This window comes from Lucilia cuprina, chromosome 2 (assembly GCF_022045245.1).
Source record: "Lucilia cuprina isolate Lc7/37 chromosome 2, ASM2204524v1, whole genome shotgun sequence".
Lineage (NCBI taxonomy): Eukaryota > Metazoa > Arthropoda > Insecta > Diptera > Calliphoridae > Lucilia > Lucilia cuprina.
This window is the reverse complement of record NC_060950.1, coordinates 21,685,272-21,707,560: the sequence shown is the minus strand read 5'-3', so window position 1 is coordinate 21,707,560 and position 22,289 is coordinate 21,685,272. Positions and strand designations below refer to the sequence as shown.

General features: G+C 30.4%; 1 protein-coding gene across 2 annotated transcripts in view; it reads right to left on the bottom strand.

The window, feature by feature from the left end:
- LOC111680807 (homeotic protein spalt-major) overlaps nt 1-22,289 on the bottom strand; it is a 54,476-nt gene that overhangs the window by 29,763 nt on the left and 2,424 nt on the right. The window lies entirely within an intron of this gene.

The following is a 22,289-nucleotide window of genomic DNA, read 5'->3' as shown; positions in this document are numbered from 1 at the left end:
TGAACTAGAACTGAACTAGAACTGAACTAGAACTGAACTAGAACTGAACTAGAACTGAACTAGAACTGAACTAGAACTGAACTAGAACTGAACTAGAACTGAACTAGAACTGAACTAGAACTGAACTAGAACTGAACTAGAACTAAACTATAATGTGTTTTATTTACGTTTCTCTTGGATAGTAGAGTTTAATAAAATGACTTCTTTCTTATGCCACATTAATGAAAAAAATATTATATTACAATATGAAAAGATTCCCACAGAATATAAAAACCTCTATGACTCCCACTCCATCAATATAACAAAAAGAAATAATTAAAGCAGTCAAGATACAAAATACAAACGTTAAGTTCTCTTTTAAACAAATATTTCTTTCTTTTTGCAAAAACTTTAATAAAAACTCATCAAAATTTATATTAAACATTGTTCTCGCCGCCATACAGCAAACATTTACATCCTTCAATTTTGCATAATCTTACAGGCCAACCAACTACCATGTTTCTTGCCACATTCAACATTTAACACTCACACAAGAAAAAATAAAAACAAAATGTCTACAAAATGAATTTATTAAGCAGAGACTTTAACGTCGCAAAAAGTTACTACAACAAAAAAGAAGAAAAAAAAAAAACAAAAATTAACAAAAACTACAAAATGTTTATGAGTAGTTTATAGTACGAGTATAATATTCATATATTGTTAGGTTTTTTTTATACATGCTGGGATGTCTGTTTATAATTTTAAATATTAACTACACAATAAGTAACTGGCTACAACTACTGTGGCAGTGTAGGAACTACTACTGCTACATATCGTCCGTTTCGTTTATAAAATGACTATTGGCCCTTTCCATGATAAAGTTGATGATGGCGACTATGTCAAGAACTTTGTAAATTGTATTTTTATTTCCATAAGCGCCACACTTTATTATGGAAACTTTATTATTATGGAAAAAAAGGGACACACCATCGTCATCATCATCAGCAGCCAACGTTTAAGACCACATGCTTAGTTGGTCAAAAGGAACAAAAACAAAAAGAAATACAAAATTATTCATTTTGTAAAATACTTAACAACAGAAAGATAGACAAACTTACAAACCTACTATTTTAGCATATACGAAAAGGAATTATAAATATTAAGGGAATTGGGGAAGTATAGCGTTAATAAATTGATAAATTATAAATATAACTAACGGAAACATGCTTGTTCATTTTAAAATATCGTTATTTAATTCAAAATTACAATCTGTCAAAAAGGATGTCTGGTCGATTTGACAAAATTCTTCTATCAATACCAATGATTATGTCTTCAATAGAAAACAGGATTGAATTCGGAGTCAATGATTTAATCTGCAGTTTTAATACCTTCAGAAATTTTTTCATCAAGTTCCTGATAATATCGGATTTGCTCTGTTGGAGCTAATCCAACAGATTAGCATATATCCATTGCTGTGCTTTCTCGTAATTGATATTTATATATTTATGTGTTTAATTTGACTTCTTGTACTATCACCCTATTATTGTGACGAATCTCTCTTCAATATCGTATCTTAATCCATATTTGCATCAATGTCAATTCAGCAAATTGGACCTTTGTACTGTTCTCATCATCTCCCCCTTAGCGGGTCGTGTTGCCTACCTCTAACGCTTACGTCTTCTCCTTGGAGTGATTTAATTCTTTCACGAACAAAAGCAAACCTTTGGACCTTTTATGGATTTGACTTCTCCACATACTTTATTTTGACGTGATCGATAATTTCTGATAAAAAATTGGAAAAGTATTTTCAAAGAATATCGCAGGATATAATCCTTTTTGGCATACACTGACATCAAATTCTAAAAAATAACGTATTTTCTTTGGAAATAACCATTTAAATTGTTATTCTACGGGGCAGAGTTTCTTACTTTGTCTTGTCCCGGCTATAGAAGGACTGATGAAAAAGTCCGGGGCTGTTGCCGAAGCAACATATACCTCGCTGAGGAGTGGCTGTGAGACTAAAGATTCCGTGCTTTGTTAGCAGGAACAAGTCGTCGGCTTATTTAAGGAATTTATATTTCGGTTCATTACGATTACGTCTCTAGGTCTTATCATCTCCCCCCACCGGGTCGTGTTGCCTTAATGATCTACCTCTAATCTGCCGCGAATAAAAACTGTTGGTTTCGGCTTCTCCTTGGAGTGATTTAATCCTTTCACGCACAAAAGCAAACCGCTGGACTTTTTATGGATTTGACTTCTCCACATACTTTATTTTGACGTATATCGATAATTTTGATGAAAAATTGAAAAGGTGTTTTTAAAGGATATCGCAGGATATAATACTTTTTGGTATTCACTGACATGAAGTTCTAAAAAATAACGTTTTTTTTTTGGATATTACCATTTAAATTATTATTCTACTGGGCATAGTTTCGTACTTTGTTTTATCACGGCTATAGAAGCACTGACGAAAAAGTTCGAGGCTGTTGCCGAGGCAACATATACCTCGCTGAGGAGTGGCTGTGAGACTGAAGATTCGTCGGCTTATTTAAGAAATTTATATTTCGCTTCATTACGATTACGTCTCTAGATACTGTTATCGAAAAAGCATCATATCGACAGGTGTTTTCCGCACATAAGTACAAAATTGGGACAAAAAAAGGATCAATAATTAGCTTCCATGAACAGATGAAACAATTTCAAGTAGAACTTTTACTATAATAGTCCAAACATTTAAAAATATTCACTGTTGCGCCATTATATCTTGTTAATGTCCTTTATGTTCCGTCGACATTCTATCTGTTTAAGATATGTAATATATCGGAGAACTTTGATTTTGTTAAAAGTGTTTAGTAAAAATATGTTAAGAAGAAATAATGTTGTTGATTACCAGTAGAAATCACTTTATAAAGGCTATGTATTAGTTTCCTTCCCATCTTCTTATCATAACAATAAGTTTGATACGTTTTTAAAAATCTATTAAAATGGACGTTGGGTTTTTACTTTAATCTTTATAAGTTTGGTTTGATTTGTACAAACTGGTCGGTATGTTGGTTACATTAAAGCGTTTGTAAATGGTAGAGTCCAATGAAGGCATATGAAAAATTTTGCACGACCTACATTGACATCCATGTAAATATTTTGATAATAGATTGACGGACTAGATTTTGTTCGTGGTGCCTACGATATACATTAAAAATTTGGTTATATAGGTAACTATTGGAGATTGATTCTTAAAATTTTGTACGAATAACTTCAATATCCATTAGAATTTTGGGGAGAAACATAGGCGGGCACCACCCATATGAATTAAGTAAAAAAATTCGTGTATCTGGGGAATTATTAGAACTAGAATGATCAATTTTGCCCGAAGAACTCTGACATTCATGTAAACATTATTAAATTGACGGACTTTCAGAAGTTGCTTAATATCATTCATATCAATTTAATACACGAAATCGTATATCAAGGGAGTAGTTAAAGCTATAATCTTCAAAAATCGTAAAATGGTAATTTTATTTATATTGACTTTAAAGTAGCTCTTACCTCCAATGTTATTAAGTCGAAATGTCTTCTCAATTGTATTCAATGATTAACACAACTAACGCAACATCACGTTGAATTGAAATATCTGATGAAGGCGCAACCTAGGCTTAATCCTTGCTCAATGGAATATCACTACAATGGCAAGATTTTTGATATGAAATGGGGACTTAGTCCCAACATAGTTAAATAAATATAGACATTTTATTCTTACATATGGATCTCTTGTATGGTAGACTTCAACTATGAAGAAGTTTTTTGTATAACTAGTCCTTCAGAAGCTTTGAACACTATATTGCACATCATAACCATAGATCTGCATATAATGGCCATATCTGCTTGCAGCAGGGCTCAACTCCGGAACATCCGGAACATCCGGAAGTTGGAGATCAAGAACATATGAACACGTTAACTGTAGTGTTTTTCAGGCTAAAATATTTCCAATAATATCAGCCTGCAGTGTATTACATTACCTCAATATTCGCGGCAATATAAGGAATCTTTGTCGATAGTCAAGTGGCACTTCTCTCACTAAACACTTATACTACCACTTCTCTGTTAATCAGACAATGTAAGAAGCATCTGTTAAGACTGCGTCGCCTGTCAGATATCAAGAGCAATATCCTTAGATTCTTTCTTTAAACGGCTAAAAATAGGTGGAATAATGTAGACTTATGTAAAAGAACCAAGTTATTGTGGCCCTCATTCAATGACAAGACACCTTATGTGGAACATATCGAGGCTGATAGCAGTAATAACAGGACACTGAGTAATAGGCAGACATGCAAGTCAGCTAGGGCTCCCCTTCGATGATCACTGTCGCATTTGCGAAGACAGGGAAAAGGAAAAAACGGCCTTTCATCTCCACTGCGAATGCCCTGCTTTGGCTGTAAAAAGAACCCGCTTCATTGGCAATTACTTCATATCCAACCTTGGTGAGATATCTGAGTCTAGGTTTAATGATGTCCTCAGATTTCTCACAGCTACATGCTGGATTAGTAAACATGATCACTTTTATTAAGAACATCAGCTAGTTTTCACGAATATCACAATAATCAAGTAATTAAAGAAATCAGGGAGGGAAACCATTCTCTAAAAATAAGGAAATGACAATTCTAAGAATATCACAATGGACCACAAGGCCTCCGAGTGAACTCTTTAACTAGCGATCAACCCACGTGACCTGCATAACCTACATTTTTTACATTCTTAACTTAAAATAATAATAGTGTTCTTAAAATTCGTCTTTGCCGGTTAGCATAAATGCATAGTTTTTGTTTCATTTTTGTTTTATAATTTTGTGTTATGAAGTCTTTTGTAGTTTAAAGTTATTGTCGAAGTAATTTTTTCCAACATACTGAAAACATTGAGGGAACTCTTTTGCATAAATTCATACTTGTATTGAGGAAAAAAGTTTAATAGTGGTCACTTTTTTGTTCTTGCACCAACCGACTTGACATGGACAGAATTTAAGGCAGTCAGTGTAGATGCAAATTCAAATAAAAAACTAACTTGCAAAAAGTTGACATGTTCCCAGCAGTTCGAAGTGGATGTATCACATTGAATGGATTTAGAAGAAAATCGCTTGACCCTATACAAATAAATATCAGACCTAGTTTCCTTTATATATAGAAAATTGATTAGAATGGATGTGAAACTAACTGTGCGATAGATTTCTTGGATACAATAAATTAACCACTAACTACCAGTTAGATTACATTGGGACAGTTAAGTGACATGTTTTCTTTACAAATAGTATCAAGGATCTAAATATTAACAAAGTTATTAGACTTTTAGGGGAAAGCTTTTAGCTAAAAGGAATACATCGACTCCTTGCAAAACTACTGGAAAGAGTTAAGTTTGTATATGTATGTCTTTGTAGATGTTGTTTTATATAGAGCGTTGCCATTGCAAACAATTAAAATCATATGAAATGTACATAAATTATTCATGCCCTCCATACTTTTAATATGTTTTGAATTTTTATATACAATACAACCATGTACTCGTATGTAAGTCAAGTCAAGTAAATACTCTTAATCTTAAGTGGACAATCTATGCAAAAAAAAGCAAAATAATAGCAGCAGAACAAAAAAACCCAACAACAGTTTTAATATATTTTATATGAATATATAAAAAAAGATAAGATAAAAGTATAATAAAATATACAAAAAATAAATTATTTATAATAAACAAAATACAACAAGAAAAACTTAGATATATGTAATAACTAAAATACTGGAACAATTAAGGAATATATAAACAAATCTTCAATACGATTGATCACTTCTTAGGAAATTGTGAAAAAAATATAAATGATTAACATACTTCAAGGCGCTCTTAACTGTTTGAAGGATATACACATGTGTATAGAAAATAAGTATCGGTTTAAGTTAATACTAAAGTTTTCAAAATTTTTTTTAATATTTTATTTACAAAATAAAGTAATTTATTTTTAATATACTCTATGACAAAATCAATGCAATATTTCATATACTAAAGACCAAACAAATTATATACATACATATAGAAAAAACCAAACAAATAGTAAAAGCAAATACTTTCAATCACTTAAATTCATTAACATACTCGAAGTGAATTTGTCTACTTTAAACATTTAGCACATTCCTATAGAATAGTATTTATACATAATTCCTCATTTCAAAGAAAACTTCAATAGATTTCCTGTCAGCAGGTGGTCTCTTCAAACTTTCAACTTGTGCCAAACTGACTTAATGCCTTAATATTCATTTGTTCGTTGGGTGTTTATGAAGTAATATTTACAATTTGCATTAAGGAAAGGAAAAAAATTGTGTAAAATTATATTGTTCTTTAATTCATTTTCACTGCCAGACATATATATTCGCCAATAGGTATAGTTTTTAAGTTCTCTAAGAGACGGTGGTGTGTCAGTTTTAGTGTTATGCAGGGGCCATTTTCATGACGACTACATATTTATTTTTATTTAAAAAATATCTAAATACCGGTGGACAAACCATCTCTAAGTTTAAACACGGCCTCAGATTATGTTTCAAAGCCCTCATGAATATTCTCTCACCCAGCAAAAAGTTTCATTACTAAGGTTATAATGCAAAATTTTGCTTATCTTTAGTATTTTAAGTCATTATTATACCTATAGTGCGACGGACATAGTGGTCCTACACCTACCTTAAAGTATACCAATCGCCTTTCATATTCAATTTATGTGTCTGTCTGTCTGACTGTGCGTCCATTTCCTCTAAGTTTTTTCTTTAACCATAAGAAGCATATTTGCGAAATTTTGGCACTTACTAACTTACTAACTTACTAACTTACTAACTTACTAACTTACTAACTTACTAACTTACTAACTTACTAACTTACTAACTTACTAACTTACTAACTTACTAACTTACTAACTTACTAACTTACTAACTTACTAACTTACTAACTTACTAACTTACTAACTTACTAACTTACTAACTTACTAACTTACTAACTTACTAACTTACTAACTTACTAACTTACTAACTTACTAACTTACTAACTTACTAACTTATCAACTTATTAACTTACTAACTTACTAACTTATTAACTAACTAACTTACTAACTTACTAAATAACTAACTTACTAACTTACTAACATACTAACTTACTAACTAACTAAATAACTATCTCACTAACTAACTATCTCGCTAACTTACTAACTAACTTACTAACTAAATTGCACCTCCTTGCTTCTGCACCCCTCACAAACTAACTTACTACCGTTGAATTAATCATAAAACAGGTTTCCAGGCACAAGTCCGATCGAAAACGGAATGTGTAAGTTGGATTAGAATATATGTATATGGCGGACATTGGACTTAATATATTTATCAAGAGCCAGAAAGCAATAAGAGCGATATTAAGTGATAGGATTAAATCTAACAGGGTATTGGATTGTAAAAATAGCTATAATACTCTCCACGATTTAAGAAATTCCTCAGTTACGTACCAGGTCACTCGGGAGTAGTGGGCAAGTCGAGAGCGAGAGTTGAAATCCCTCAATATGAGCAAGTCTGAGGTCAGTATGATGGTCTAACTCGTAATTTACGAGCACATCTATATGTGGAGCACTTTGTATCTTGGAAGTGGTACTATTCCGGAAATAACATTCCTTACTAACAATTATTGGAAAATGCTTAGAAATTACATCCAGGAAATTTTTGAACAATGAAAAAGTAATAATTCGGCGAACAATTTATTTATGAAAATTAGAGCACAACAGGTTCGATATTGGCCTAAATGTATTTATTCTAATTTGATGTAGTGTACATTATCCTGTCAACCTAAGCCTAACTTACTTACTAACTGATTAAACAACTAACTATCTATCTAATCTTAATATTATTAGTGGTTGCAATTGAAAGTAATAACCAAGCTTTTCCAAGGCCTCTTGGTTCCTAAAGTCTGAAAACAAACACGAAATTGCTGTTTATATACTCCGTAAGAATTTAACTGTAAGTCAGTTCAATGATCCGAATAGACCATAAAAGTTGTTCCCTTTCAAACACGTAAAATTGTCTTTTAAAATTTCTGTTGCAAGATCATTTGGGATAGTACATTCGCTACTCAGCTAAAGTCTTCAGAAATAGATTCCATCTGTATCTTATGTACGATACCGTTACCAAGAGAATATACATTTATATCTGCAAAACAAAATATTTCAATGTCTCATATACTCTCATGCTCTGAAAGCAATATCTATTTGAATATGACTTTATCAAATATCAAATAATATTCAACATCAAAATCATACAAATTCGGTTACTTTCCAGCAAAAAAATTAATTAACTGCTTTCATTGTAATTACTTACCTAACGACATACTTTTCAGTGACTATTACATATTGCCTCAATGGGATAGGGAAAAATATTGCTGACATTAAGCAATCTTATGCTTCAATATATGTCTAAGTATTTAAGCGATTTTCGGAGATGTTTTAAAGAAACAGCTGCCAATTATTGGGCCAGACTATAAACCACTATAAAGTAAAAGTTTACATGAAAAATGTTTTCCCGATATAATTTTAACACGTGAAGTACAAGTATTATTCGTTTTCCCTCGAAACTCAAAAAGTTAACATCACGTGTCCTTAAGTTTGTTTCTCTCCGGATTATGAACTATAAGCACATTGGATCTTTCACTCATTATTTGAGCGTAAGTGAGTGAGTATTCATTTTGCCATTGTAAAGTTTGTCTAATATCCACTTAACACAAGTCAATCATTTGTTATTCAAATTGTAATTTATTGATATTTTTGTGTTTAGATTTGAAATTTTTCGCTAAGTTTTGTTTAAATTTAGTCGATTTTAAACAGTCGTTTCAGTATTTTATTTATTTATTTTTTTTTTCATTTTCATTTAATTTTTATTTAAATTTTCATTTTCATTGAATACTTTTACTAATGAATTAAATTACTTTGGCATGATTTTATTTGAGTGCGGATATTGTACGAAAAACTAAATCTATGCAATTTTCTTTCGTTTTTTTTGTATCAATTTGTATGTGTGTGTATGTATGTTTGACTTTAGTGTATGAATGTGTGAATGATTGATTGATGTGTATGTTTGTTCATTTCATTAATTTTCTATGTACAATAAAGTTTTTTTTTTTTAAATGTATGTATATAAAAAATTGTATTTGACTTATTTATATAGATGTATGTATGTATGTATATAACAACGGATATGTATTTTAAACATTTGTTCATATTAAAATGTATGAATGAATGTGTATTAATTAATATAGGAGATATGTTTAATTAAGTTAAATATTTGATTATTTAATTTAGGTTTTTCAGATATTAAATTTCGACTATTTTAGGAATTTTTTATAAAGTTTCAAAACTGTCAATCAATTGAAAATAATTGACATTATAAATATAAATATATATTCCTTATATTTGTGGGGGGTGAACTAGCGAATTAGAAACTAACAATAAATACTTATAAACAGGACAACCAAATATGCTTAAAATATGCTCTTAAAAAGTAAAAATATGCCTTAAAAATATTCCAAAATATGCACTTAAAGTTTCTCTTGAATGTCATCTGAAAATCCAATCTATTGTATTGGACTTTCGAATCACACAACGGATTTTATAAATGAGGATATATTTTCGCTTTTAGAAGGTCTCAAAAGTTTCCTTACAACAGCCTTAACAATTTGTTTACGACAACAAAAAATTATGAAAGAAGGGTTATACAGGGGCAGGGCTAAATATGCGTCTATCCTTAAAAATGTTGAAAGAGGGATTTATGTTATTAATGCAGAGTTTCCCGTGATATTAAGGAAACTTCTCTTAATATTAGTATTTGTAAGTGAATTATTGACTTTCAAGTCCTTATCTCAAAGGGAAAATAAAGTTCTGGATGCAATGTTGGTATGAGTTCGGATCATTATAACATTTAGATTTATACTAAACTAAGTTGTGCTAATTTTCGTAGAGATACTAAAACATTTAACATAATTATTAACACAAGGGTCCTATTCGGAGGATACGTTTATATGGGGGCTAGGTAAAATAATATATCGATTTCAATAAGTTTCAACAGGCTACATCATTGTTCTAAATTTTATCAAAATAATGTGTTACAAAGATCAGCACATACTAATCCCCACTATGGTTTTTTGGTTAACGTGGTAGTTCATTGTGGCCGAACAGTAAAGTTGAATAGACTCCTTTTAGACCGGACCACTCCACTCATCAGATCCAGCCTGTAGCAGTGAGAAATCTCATTAAGCTTAGTTCCAGTGCCTTGCACCCAGTGTCAATTTTTATATATCACATCTATATCGGCAATATCTAGCCCTTTTACACGTGCCTTGGTTATTCCACCTATTTTCAGTCATGTAATATTTTACAAGCTGACATCTGACCTCTCCACTATAAATGTGTCTCACATGGACGCACAGACAGACATAGCCAAATTGAATATGAAAGTGAGGGTGTTACAAACATCAGCACAAATGCATTACATATATCCTCACAACTATAGTGGCGTAGGGTATAAAAAATAATGTTTGCTTATTTGTATGTTTGAAGTCTATAGCCGCCTAAACGATTAAACCCATTTTCATGAAATTATCATAGTGTCTTCCGGCATGACAGGAAGTGGGCGTGGTGGCACGCCCACATATAAAATACATATAAAAAGCTGCATAATTCAGAAAATGTTATAGCTAGAGTCATAAAATTTTATATGTACAATGTAGTAATGCATCTGAACATTCGGAGACAATCTGTATATTCGAAAGCACTTTAGTGTTCATATAAGTATTTAGGATAAAATATTTTCGGATTAGCAAGAGGGGAGTGGCATCTTCCTACGGTTAATTATGGACCGATCTTTGTAGAGTAAAAAGATTTTTGAAAGTTAATTATATCGGATTTCAGCGCTAAACTCGAATTTTTACGTCAGTAATGGGAATTAAAGTCATTTTTTGAAGGGAATCATATATGAGGTGCAGGGTCAATTATAGACCGATCTTCATAAAATTAGAGAGAATTTGACTCACATAAGACTTATTTATGTCGAATTTCGTCGCTTTACTCGCAATTTTTGAAATAGTTATGACTATTAATGCTGTTTTTCGGGAGGCCATTTGTATGGGGGCCATCTGTAAACGTGGACCGATATTTCCCATTTTCAATACAAAACAAACCTTACCTATAAGAAATATTTGCGTATCAATTCTCCAGCTCTTTCCGTTCGGACTTTATGGTGCTTTCAACAGAGAGACGGACAGAAATTGCTAGATGGTCTTAGAATTTAATAAGGACACAGTATATATATACTTTTGTAGGTCTATGATCAATATTTCGATGTGTTACAATATACCCCACCATCTCTTTCGATGGTGGGTATACAAATCGTTTATCTGGGAAACTATAGGAGCTAGAATCTTCACAAAATTATCAGAATTGAATACAGAATTTCGTATAACTTGGAAACGATTAATGCTAGAGCTCTGAAACGTTTGTTACTGATATAATGTTCTGAGTAGATTCCTTTTTCGGTATTTGACATCGAATCTGCAATAATATCAATATCAACCTAGGAGTTAAATTACAAAAATGTACTTTATACTCCTAGAGTTTCATTAATAACTTCCGTATCTTCAATAATGTTTAGTAAATAAGTATGTGTTTGTCAATTTTATAAGTTGTATTTCACACAGAGTTTATTAAAAAAAAATAAAATAAAACATAAAACAACTAACAAATATAAATAAATACAAAGTGTTTTTATTAATTTGTTAAACATCATACTAAAATTTGTAAAACACTAAAATTTAAAAAAAAAATTAAAACAACTTTGATGATATTTTGAACAAGATTGTTTTATGACAAAAATTTATTTAAAAAAAATTTATACTTAAATTTAGTGACTTTCATGTTTTTAATTGTATTTTTATTGGAAAGAAGCAATAAAATTGTGCTGTTCTTGTTAAAAAATTTTTGTTTAAATATTTTAATTTTTAAGCTTTTTAAATGAGCATGTCAAATAAAATATTTGAAATTTGTTAAATGATTTTTTTTAAATTTATTTAAAATATGAAACATCAATAGTTTTCAATTTATACTTGAACATTTTTAAAAGTTTAATAAATTGTCTCTATGACTCACTTTTGTATTTGCAAAAAAAAAAGAAATATGAACATTTTTCATTTTAAAATTTTATAATTTATTTATATAAATTTTTCAAATAAATTTTGCATAAACAGAATTTTTCAGTAGACTTGCAAAATTGTCAAAATTTTTATTTTTACATTAAAAAATTGGCACGTCCTGAATATTTTTCATAAAAATTCAAAACAGAAATTCTTAAAAATATTGTAAATGTCGAGAGAGAAAAAACCCCAAAAATATTATGAATAAATTTCAAGAAAATCATCATCAGTAGTATCAAGATATTACACACAAAATTATTTGTAATAAATTTCAGTTTCTAATAAAATATAGAAAACAAAAATATTTTCACAAAAATAAAAAAAAAATAATATTTTATTTTATTTCTATTGTTTGGTGCAAAATTTTTGAATTATTTTTATACAAATATATAAATTTTTGTGGCGTTTATTTATTTATTTTGTGTCACAGTCATACACATATGCAAAAAAAATTTATATACATACAAATATTTATACTTTCATAAATATTTATAAATTTATTATATTGTGTTTATAGCGACGTGTGTGTATATTTTATGTGTAATAAATTGTTTATATTTCTGCTTATGATTATTTTCGTTGTTAATAAATTAACAAATTTTATCTATCCATCTCGCTATTAGTTGATGTATATATATTATTCCTACACATTTAAAGATACACGGATACATGCGTTCGTATTTAAATTTGAAGGAATGTATTGTAGAGAGCTGATGACCAAGAAGACTGATAGCACAACTCTCGAGTCACTGTCTGCAATTTTCTATACTTAAAGTACAATGATAATTACCAAAGGTCCAGCAAGCAGGCATAGTATAAAGCGGCAAAAGTCAAGTGAAACTCAGGTGTCTTAGGGTAAGCGATTTAAACCATCACTCAACTTAACATCTGACCATCATAGAACGTGGTCAACCCGATGGGATAATGACTACGGACATATGTTTGCTACCGGAAGACAAGATCTTGCGGACATTAGTTGACGAACTTGCACGCAGTGAGGATGACTCATTCACTGCGTTCGATAACGCCAAGTGGTCAAAGGGTTCAAGATTATCGTCCCACTGAAGGAGGACAAATCAATGCTAACACTCATTAACCGTCAGAGCAAGGAATTTGCGTGTGGTAAACTACATCCGATGAATTGGCAAAAACTGGTCCAACGCAAAGATTGAAATCGTCCCACTGGAGTTTTCGTACGATGGGTTCCTACCTCTATTCTGGAAGACAATTCCATACTAACACTTATTGAATACACAAAAGATAAGAAAGAAGGAAAAGATTTCTGGATCAAAATTGGATCAGAATCCCTCCGACTATTTCGTTTCTCTCAAGGCTTCATTAAGTACGGGCTCTACCATTTTCGGTTGATCTTGCCATATCGACTCAAAATCCGATTTTCACATTAAAAACAGAATTAGATGATTTTCATAATAAGATCTTGTATCAATTATAGACCAAACCCTTCAGTAATCAAGAAAGTTATGAAAATTTAATAATAAATCATTAAAAACCCTATTTAAAGAGTCATTATATTTAAGATAAATTTAATTATAAACTGACCCTATAAAAAAAACTTAAAAGGGCCGTAGCTTCAAAGTCCATTTGGAGCGTACTGGACCGTAAGGTAAAAAAATCATTTGAATTACTAGATCATCGTCGCAACGTGGGGACTATTTCACAGTTCTGTCGATATTGCAATAGAAAATGTTCTTCTAATATAAGAGAACTTGCTTCCGATGTTCATTTATTTTTGCCCAACACACGTTTCTTTATCAAGAACGTAGGTACTCATTTGTGCTTAAATTGCATATGAAACGCACAACTTTATAGTAGGGTTGGCAAAATTTATACAATTGAAGTTTTTTTTATATAATTCGATCTTCAGAAGTACAGTTTAACACCAATGACCCATTTAGTAAAATTTAGAAAATCTACTTCCTTATTGAAATAGTAATTTTAAATTTATAATTTTTAAACTTTGATCGAAGAACTACCAACTTTGATCAAAGATTATAACCGAAAAACATTAAACAAAAATAATAGTTTTAGGCATTATTTTGTAAACGATAGCTTTTCTTTTCTATGGATTAGTCACTGTACTAGTATGTGGTCTATTCTATAGACTGGAGAATACACTAATATATTGTCTTGTTAGTTTAATCTATCCTCTAGTACATAAAGCGACAATAGACTGTCTATTGGCTAGTCAAATAACTAGTCCATTGACTTATTAGTTTATTGACTAGTCTGATGACTAATATATAGTTGAAAAGTTCTTTAAACAAGATGTTCAAAATATCTCTAGAGACTATTCTATGAATTAGTACGAAAGCTTTATATACTAGTTATTGTCTACTTATAGACTAATCTTCCGTCCATTTTATAAAACAGCATATTGCCTGGTCAATGGACCAATACATTTACTATTGACTGAAAAAATCGTCTCGCATAAATATAGATATGGTACAATTGGATTTAAAAATCTACACTTTATAATGCCGTTTTGTACAATTTAAAAATTTAATTTGTCATCTCTACTTTATAAGTGAAAGTCTCGAACTAGCTAGGTTAGCTAACTAGAAGTAACCCTAAGTCTTCTGAATACCGAGGCGATTAGTTATTTTAACATGTGTTCGTCTTAGGAACAAGCCAATCGTCACTCCACCGATTACAAAGTAAACTTATACAAAGAAGTCAATACCTGGCAGTGAAACATTTCTATTGAGTGTCGGTCCACACTAGGAAACTTTCTTTAGAAAACTTTTGATTTTGCGTGAGCGAGAAAGAAAAAGAATATCATGCATCTCTCTCGCGGTACGGAGTTTCTCGTACTTGGAAACAAATCAGCGCAATTCATACGTAGTTTCTGAAACAAAAGTTTTTATGTGTAGACATTAAGGAAACTTCAAATGAGAATTAAGAAAACGTTTCTCAACAAAAGTTTCCTAGTGTGGACTAGGTCTAAGATGTTTTTACTATCTTTTCTGTCATGGGCACTGTCATCGCCCTCGCATATATAAAGACATTAAAGTGACTATTGTCCTCACTCTCGTTTCCAAAAATTTTATATATAACGAAGAACGATTTAAAACCAACCAGGTCAAACTAATTTGGATCGGTCCATATTTTACACTAACATTCTTTCAGAAAACCTGTTTTGCGCTTTAATTAAGACAACATTTAACGTAATTAAGTTCTTTGTTAAATAAATAAATCATATTTTAATTATATTCATAACTAGTGTAAAGTATCATATGATCTGCCATTCTGGTTATAAACAGACGTAACTAAATATCATAAGGACATAGAATTTAACTTTTGGGAGTCATGACCAATTGATATAATAAAATCAAAATTGATTTTCTTTTATTCTTTTAAAACTCTGCTCAAAATAGTTTTAAATGTATTTTTTAATAAATTCATTACATCTGAAGCGTAGCGCCATGACAATTAAAGAAAACTACAAAAACATTAGGGTGATACTAAGAAATGTAACATGTTCAATTCTCTAAATCTGTTAAGTTGGGTCCATAATTTCGTAATTAATAAAATAATATTACATATTTAAATTTTCGGGCATATCAAAGACAAAAAAGACCTATAAAACTGTAGGGTCTTATATGAAAGATATTAGAAAAATATAAATCGATGAAAGTTGTTGAACTGTATGTGTCTATGTTCCCAGTAAAATATTTTCATATTTTGGTAATAAGTATTGTAGAATATGTAGTTATTTCATACATTACTTGGTAATGAGTTCTCATTATCAATAAAATAAATTAATGTTTTTGAATGAAATTCGTAGTCAATTGTCTATAGCGTATGTCTAATAAGGAATTAGTTAGTGTTTCTAACCATAGTCGATTTTGAACGTTTTTTCAAGAATTGTTGATATTTACATTTGTGTGAAAACCATTCCAGATAGAATGATAAAACAATTATTTAAATCCGGAAAAGTCGGGTAAGCAGATTTGTAACTAGTTATTTTTTGATCATCGTCGAACAAAAATAAATAATTATTCACCCAAAAAGTAACTATTTACACTTTTCTCCAATATTACTGGCCTACTTACCGGGTATTTAAAGATTTTGCTGGGTTGTATTGTTTTTATATATGTACATTTCATAAATGTCTTAAAATTTTTTTATGTTTTATTTTGTCTATAAATTCAAAGAAAAACTGTATATTTAAAATGCACCAAAAATTATTACAAAAACGCAATCAATTTATTACGTATTCCTCTGCGACGACCTCTAGAAAGAAAACTCACAATTTGGACAGAACAAATACTAAAACAATGACATTACCATATAACCCTGCAGTGTGATGTGTCTATTACAAATGAATCATTTTACGTATGCTTAAGGTTTACTCCTATTGTTCATGTCCCTGAAGAAGACTACTCCGATATCTGTTACATATTCCTAATTGAAATTTGAAAAATCGTGAAATGATGTGATGATTCTTTGCATTACTTGGGGATAGTAGAGTGATGATTTGAGTCTTGCTTGTTGTTAGCCAATTAGGAAAAGGTATACATTAACTCCTTATAAAACTACTGGGAAACTTTAATGTTTTTAATGTAGTTGTTGCTATAATTTTCTTCCTCTTATTTATTCCTACCAGTTGATGCCACATACACATGTGACTTATTGTTTGTGACAGTGGCAGTGACTAGATATGTTTAGTGTTTTTTTTTTTTGGACTTCAACATTGGAAGAGCATGTGCCAAACAAGCAAACTTTTGTATGGCACTAACTAAATAATAAGTATGAATATATAAATGTAATTGTGTGTATCTAGTACATATGCGAATTTACGTTAAAACATTGTTTGTTTATAATAGACTAAATAAAAACACAACAAGAACAAAAAAATAAAAAAGCACAATAAGTTAAATAAAAAAAATGAAAATGAAATCGAAAAGTGTGACTCTACTATTAAGATCTCAATATATTTTGAGTCTTTGTATATACACACACATATGTACATAGATCCATACATTTTTTTTGCGTAACCAAGAATACTAGTATGAGATGAGTTATGCTTGAATTCCACATAGTTGTCAGTACTAAATGTATATATTAATACAGGAATGAACAAACTAAAAAAAATCCCAAGACAAAGCAGAGTCAACAAAGTAAACTTGTTAAAATCATTTGATATTTATGTTTGTATCACCAAAAAATATTGGTTCTACACCCACAAAAAGTATATCAATCGGTTCAAGAATCATTTTCTGATTCGATTTAGCTATGTCCGTCCGTCCACCTGTATGTCCATTTGATGAAATTTGGTACATACTCATATTTTGACCCAATGATCTACTGATCAAACTTAACTTTTATAAGAAGTTTGAGAAATGAAGATAGACTAGATCAGCCGCGGATCCAGCTCAGGTGATTGGGGGTGGAACTTTTGTTTTTCACTTATTTTCTTTTTTTCCTTTTCCCTCATTTGTATATTCGTATGAAAAATGTTCGGTTTTGGGGGCAATATAGATGTTTGGCTATAGACTGTTGCAGTGCTCAATAGACTAGTTATTTGATTAGTACATAGGCTAGTTTATAGACTAGTAAATATATAAAATATGCTACAAAATCCCTTATTTATCAGATCTACAGATCAAACTCAATCAAAGTTTGAGAATAGAAGGTAGATTTTTATACCAAACACTACTGTAGTGGGGAGGGTATACTGGGTTTGTGCTGATATTTATGAGGCACAATAATATTGGTCCTAATCTCAGCTAAAAGTATACATATCGGCTTAAAATCATTCCGAGTCGATTTAGCTATGTCCGTCCGTCCATATAGAACTTATGTTCAAAGTGAAGTTTGCACTCTTGAAGATAATTCAATTAAATTTAGTACGTAATCTTCTATTGCCTCAGGGATGAATCCTATTGAAAATAGTTAAAATCAAACCATTATTTAACTTAAATAATAGACATACTTAAAATTTTTTCACACATGGGCACCCTATTCATACAACATTTCCCACCTCAATATTAAATGATTCGCGTCATCATAAATTAATTAAATCAACAGCCACAGCACATTACAAACATTTAACAGAAATTCTATTTAAGTTTTCATGCTCTTAAAAGTCTTTAAGCAAAAAAAAAAAAACAAAAACTACTAAAAGCAGGACGACAATCAACTAAAACCGTATTTAGTTAATTTATGTTTTTATTTTACTTAAATAGCAAAATAAGTAATAAAAAAATGTTTATATTTTTTTAATTATTCTTTCTATTTTATCAAAATGCATCAAAAAATAAAATTACAACAAGTTTTTTTTCTATAAAAAAAAACTTGAAAAATGCCGCATACTTGTGAAATATTTCATGGCATCAGTTTTTTAACAACATTAAACCATTCATCCACTCGCTCACCTTTCTTTTAGCCTCATGGCACTTTGTGTTTAATTGTCTATGCATGTATAATTTTTTTAGAATTTTTTTTTTCTAAAAATTAGATAGATGGATTTTCTAAATATTTAGCTGCTTGTTCGATCGATTTGTTTCCTCCAGCATAGTTTCATTTTTTTTTAGTTAATCTCTTAATTTATTTTTATGATTTTTTTTAGTTTTTTATGTTTGTTGACATTTTGTTACGGAAATTGTATCTGAAAACATTTGTTTATCTAGTGTTGAATATTATTTGACAAAAACAAAAAAATATAAATCAACATATTTATACATAAATATTTATGTATGTATATGTATATGTAAAAAATATTTATTGTTAAATTCATTTAGCAATACAAGTGAAATGTCATATTTGACATGTTATTAATGTTTATTATATTAATTTATAATATTTGTGTTGGACAGAGTACAAGTAAATAAAATTTTTTATTTTTAATTATTTTAAACAAAGTAGTCTTTAGGAAAATTCTGTTAAAATGTTTAAAAAATTGCTTTAACTTGGCAAGTATCGTGAATAAGTAAAAAAACGAAATTGTTAAATTTAAATTTAAAAAAAAACAAAAGTAAATACTAATATTTATAGGAAATATTCACGTCCAAGAGATTAAGATTAAGCGCAAATTTCTGCAAAATTAATCTCATTGCAACATACAAAAAAAATTAAGCCCAAAAATATTTAACAAATTTTATACGAAAAAGTAATTTTCTTAAAGAGGTTTTATGTGTGACCTTAAATCAAATATTAGTTCTTCACCCACCTCAAAGTAATTCTATGAAATTTGGCACCTACTTTTCATTTGTTCCAAGGACGAAGCCTATTGAAAATGGTTAAAATTGGTCAATTATTCTTATAGCTCCACACAACCGTACCCACCGAATCGTGCTTTTAAACTCTTAAATATGTTAAATGTTCTTGTTTCATTTCAAAAATCGGCAAAACTTTTTCTAAGCTATCGCCAATGTACCCTTCATTTCATAGTAAAAATTCACTTATAAACACTAATATCATGATAATCGATCCATTATTTCACCTAGCCTCCATAAAACCGTACCTACCGATTTGGACTTTTTATGCCATAATTACGTCAAATATTCTATTATCTTTGACACTGCAGAATTTCGTAATGATCGGGCTTTAATTGAGCTTAGCCCCTATACAAACCCCCCTTCAAAAAATGTCTTAAACGTCTTAAATTGATTTGCAACTATTTGTATCGCAATGGAACTCAACAAAACTGTTATTTAAAAATATATCCTTTTCCCAAATTTACAGAGGATCGGCCCATATTTGACATATATAAAGCCTCATTTAGAAAATTTTGTTTTTACGTGCGATTTAGATAGAGATTCTATTATAGTAAACACAATTATGAAGCGATTTTCGGGAACCAAGGGACCTCCTTTCAAACTAACTAGTTAGTTAGTTTGAAAGGAGGATGTATACACATCAAATCCGAAGAAAAAGACCTAGACCTGTTGTGTGCTTTTTAACCAGTGCCAAGGGTGGGAATCGAACCCACTTCCTCCGGTCTAACAGACAAGAACACTAACCTCTAACCTACCAGAGGCCACCAGATTAATTATTAATTATAATTAATAATTAATTATTTTAAAAAGGCCTAGACCTGTTGTGTGCTTTTTAACCAGTGCCAAGGGTGGGAATCGAACCCACTTCCTCCGGTCTAACAGACAAGAACACTAACCTCTAACCTACCGGAGGCCACCAGATTAATTATTAATTATAATTAATAATTAATTATTTTAAAAAGGCTTCGTCCTTTACAGGTCAAGTATATAGTTTAGTTAGTTATATCAGCATAAATCATGGAATTTGTATTCCAATAAAGGAAATTTGTTTGAACTTATGTGTGAACCCGTGTTTTAGTAGGTATTGTTACAGCTTGTCAATGTCGCGGGAGACGTGGGCTACATTCCCAACAAAGAGTCTGAAAAGGAGCGTACAACAGACCCAAAAGAGAACTCAGTGTAATTCGTTAAATTTGATATATTCTTATAGAGGTCAATATACATATATTCACATCCATAAAATCTTTAAAGTCCCTTCTAAAAGAGTCTTTTTAGCACTACTTCTAATCAGTTTCTATTAATGTTTGTATCGTTTTTTACATAATAACTCCTTTGATTCACTTACAGTATTTAAACGCTGTACAAGTTACTTTTAATTCAGTGTCCTTAATTCAGGTCCACGGAACGTAGAAAGGTATTGCCATTAGCTCTAGTCTCCCAGTGTTGACTAACGGAACACTTATCTTATCTAAAGACAATTTTCATTAGGATTCGTCCTGTTGTAGATAGTGTCATCACTCCATTTTTATTCACTTCTTGTCTTGGAATGTTTTAGATTTATCTGGAAATGGTCTTTTAATCTAAAACGAGACTACTATAGAACTAAGAATAGAAGTATTTGAGAAAATTATTTACATATGCTCCGATCCAAAAACAAGTACGTGTATGGTATTATGAATAGTGACAGGGGTCAAATGAAGTCTTATCATTAGCCAAATTGGCAGCATAGTTTAGACTTATGTACATAAGACAAAGTCTTGATGATTTTGAAGAGTTATTAAAACATTTAACGGCTCAAAAGCGTTATTTGTTTTTGTTTAATTACAAGGTTTACATGGACACTTCAGTCAGACGGACCTAGCTAAGTCGATTTTGATAATGATTCTTAGCCGAGTGGCCTATAGGGCAAATATTTTTGTGCGTTACCAACATCAGCAGGGTTTGTATTGATAACCTTCCCACTAAAGTGGTGTAGGGTATACATAAACGCTTAAAATACTCAATGGAATATCAGTTATCCTTTAGAGGTAGGATATTAATTGCTTGCAACACTTCGTCCACACTAGGAAACTTTTTCTTAATTCTCTTTTGAAGTTTCCTTAATGTCCACACACTTTTGTTTCAGAAACTATGAGACTATAATTGCATTGATTTGTTGTTGTACGAATTGAAAGAATAACAAAACAAGTTTCCGAGAACGGGAAACTCCGTACCGCGACAGAGATGAATGATATTCTTTCTTTTTCTCTCTCACGAAAAATCAAAAGTTTCGCAAAAAATGTTTCCTAGTGTGGACAGGCAGCAAACTGTGTTAATTTGATAAGAAAATATTCAAATAATTCTAAATTCAATATTTTTGAATTTTAGGTCGTAAAATTTAAGAAAAAGAAAGAAATAGATAAAAAGGAACTAAATTAAACCCACTACACCCCCCCAAAAAAAAAAAAACTTAAAATGGATTGCTATAATTCTCTTAAAGAGAAGGATCCCAATGAAATGTTAAAATGAGACATTGAATTGTTAAACCCCAAGTTCATATAAGAAAAAATTGTTTAAGTTTTATCACCTGTTCTTAAAAGCATGTTCTTGTTTTGTTTTCTTGTGTCGTTAAGAACAATTATTCAAAATTGTCACCTACGGAAATAGTACGGAGAAAGAATTTAAGAGTCTACCCTCGATGGAACTGTTCTAGAAACCGTTAATCGATCATTTTTGTTCTGAAATAAGTCTTAAGCAGTTTTTAAGATTGGTACACATTTTGAGAAACATTTAATCAGTTATCTTTGGTTCTAAATATTAAATTTTTTTGGAAAAGTTTGTAATATTTTG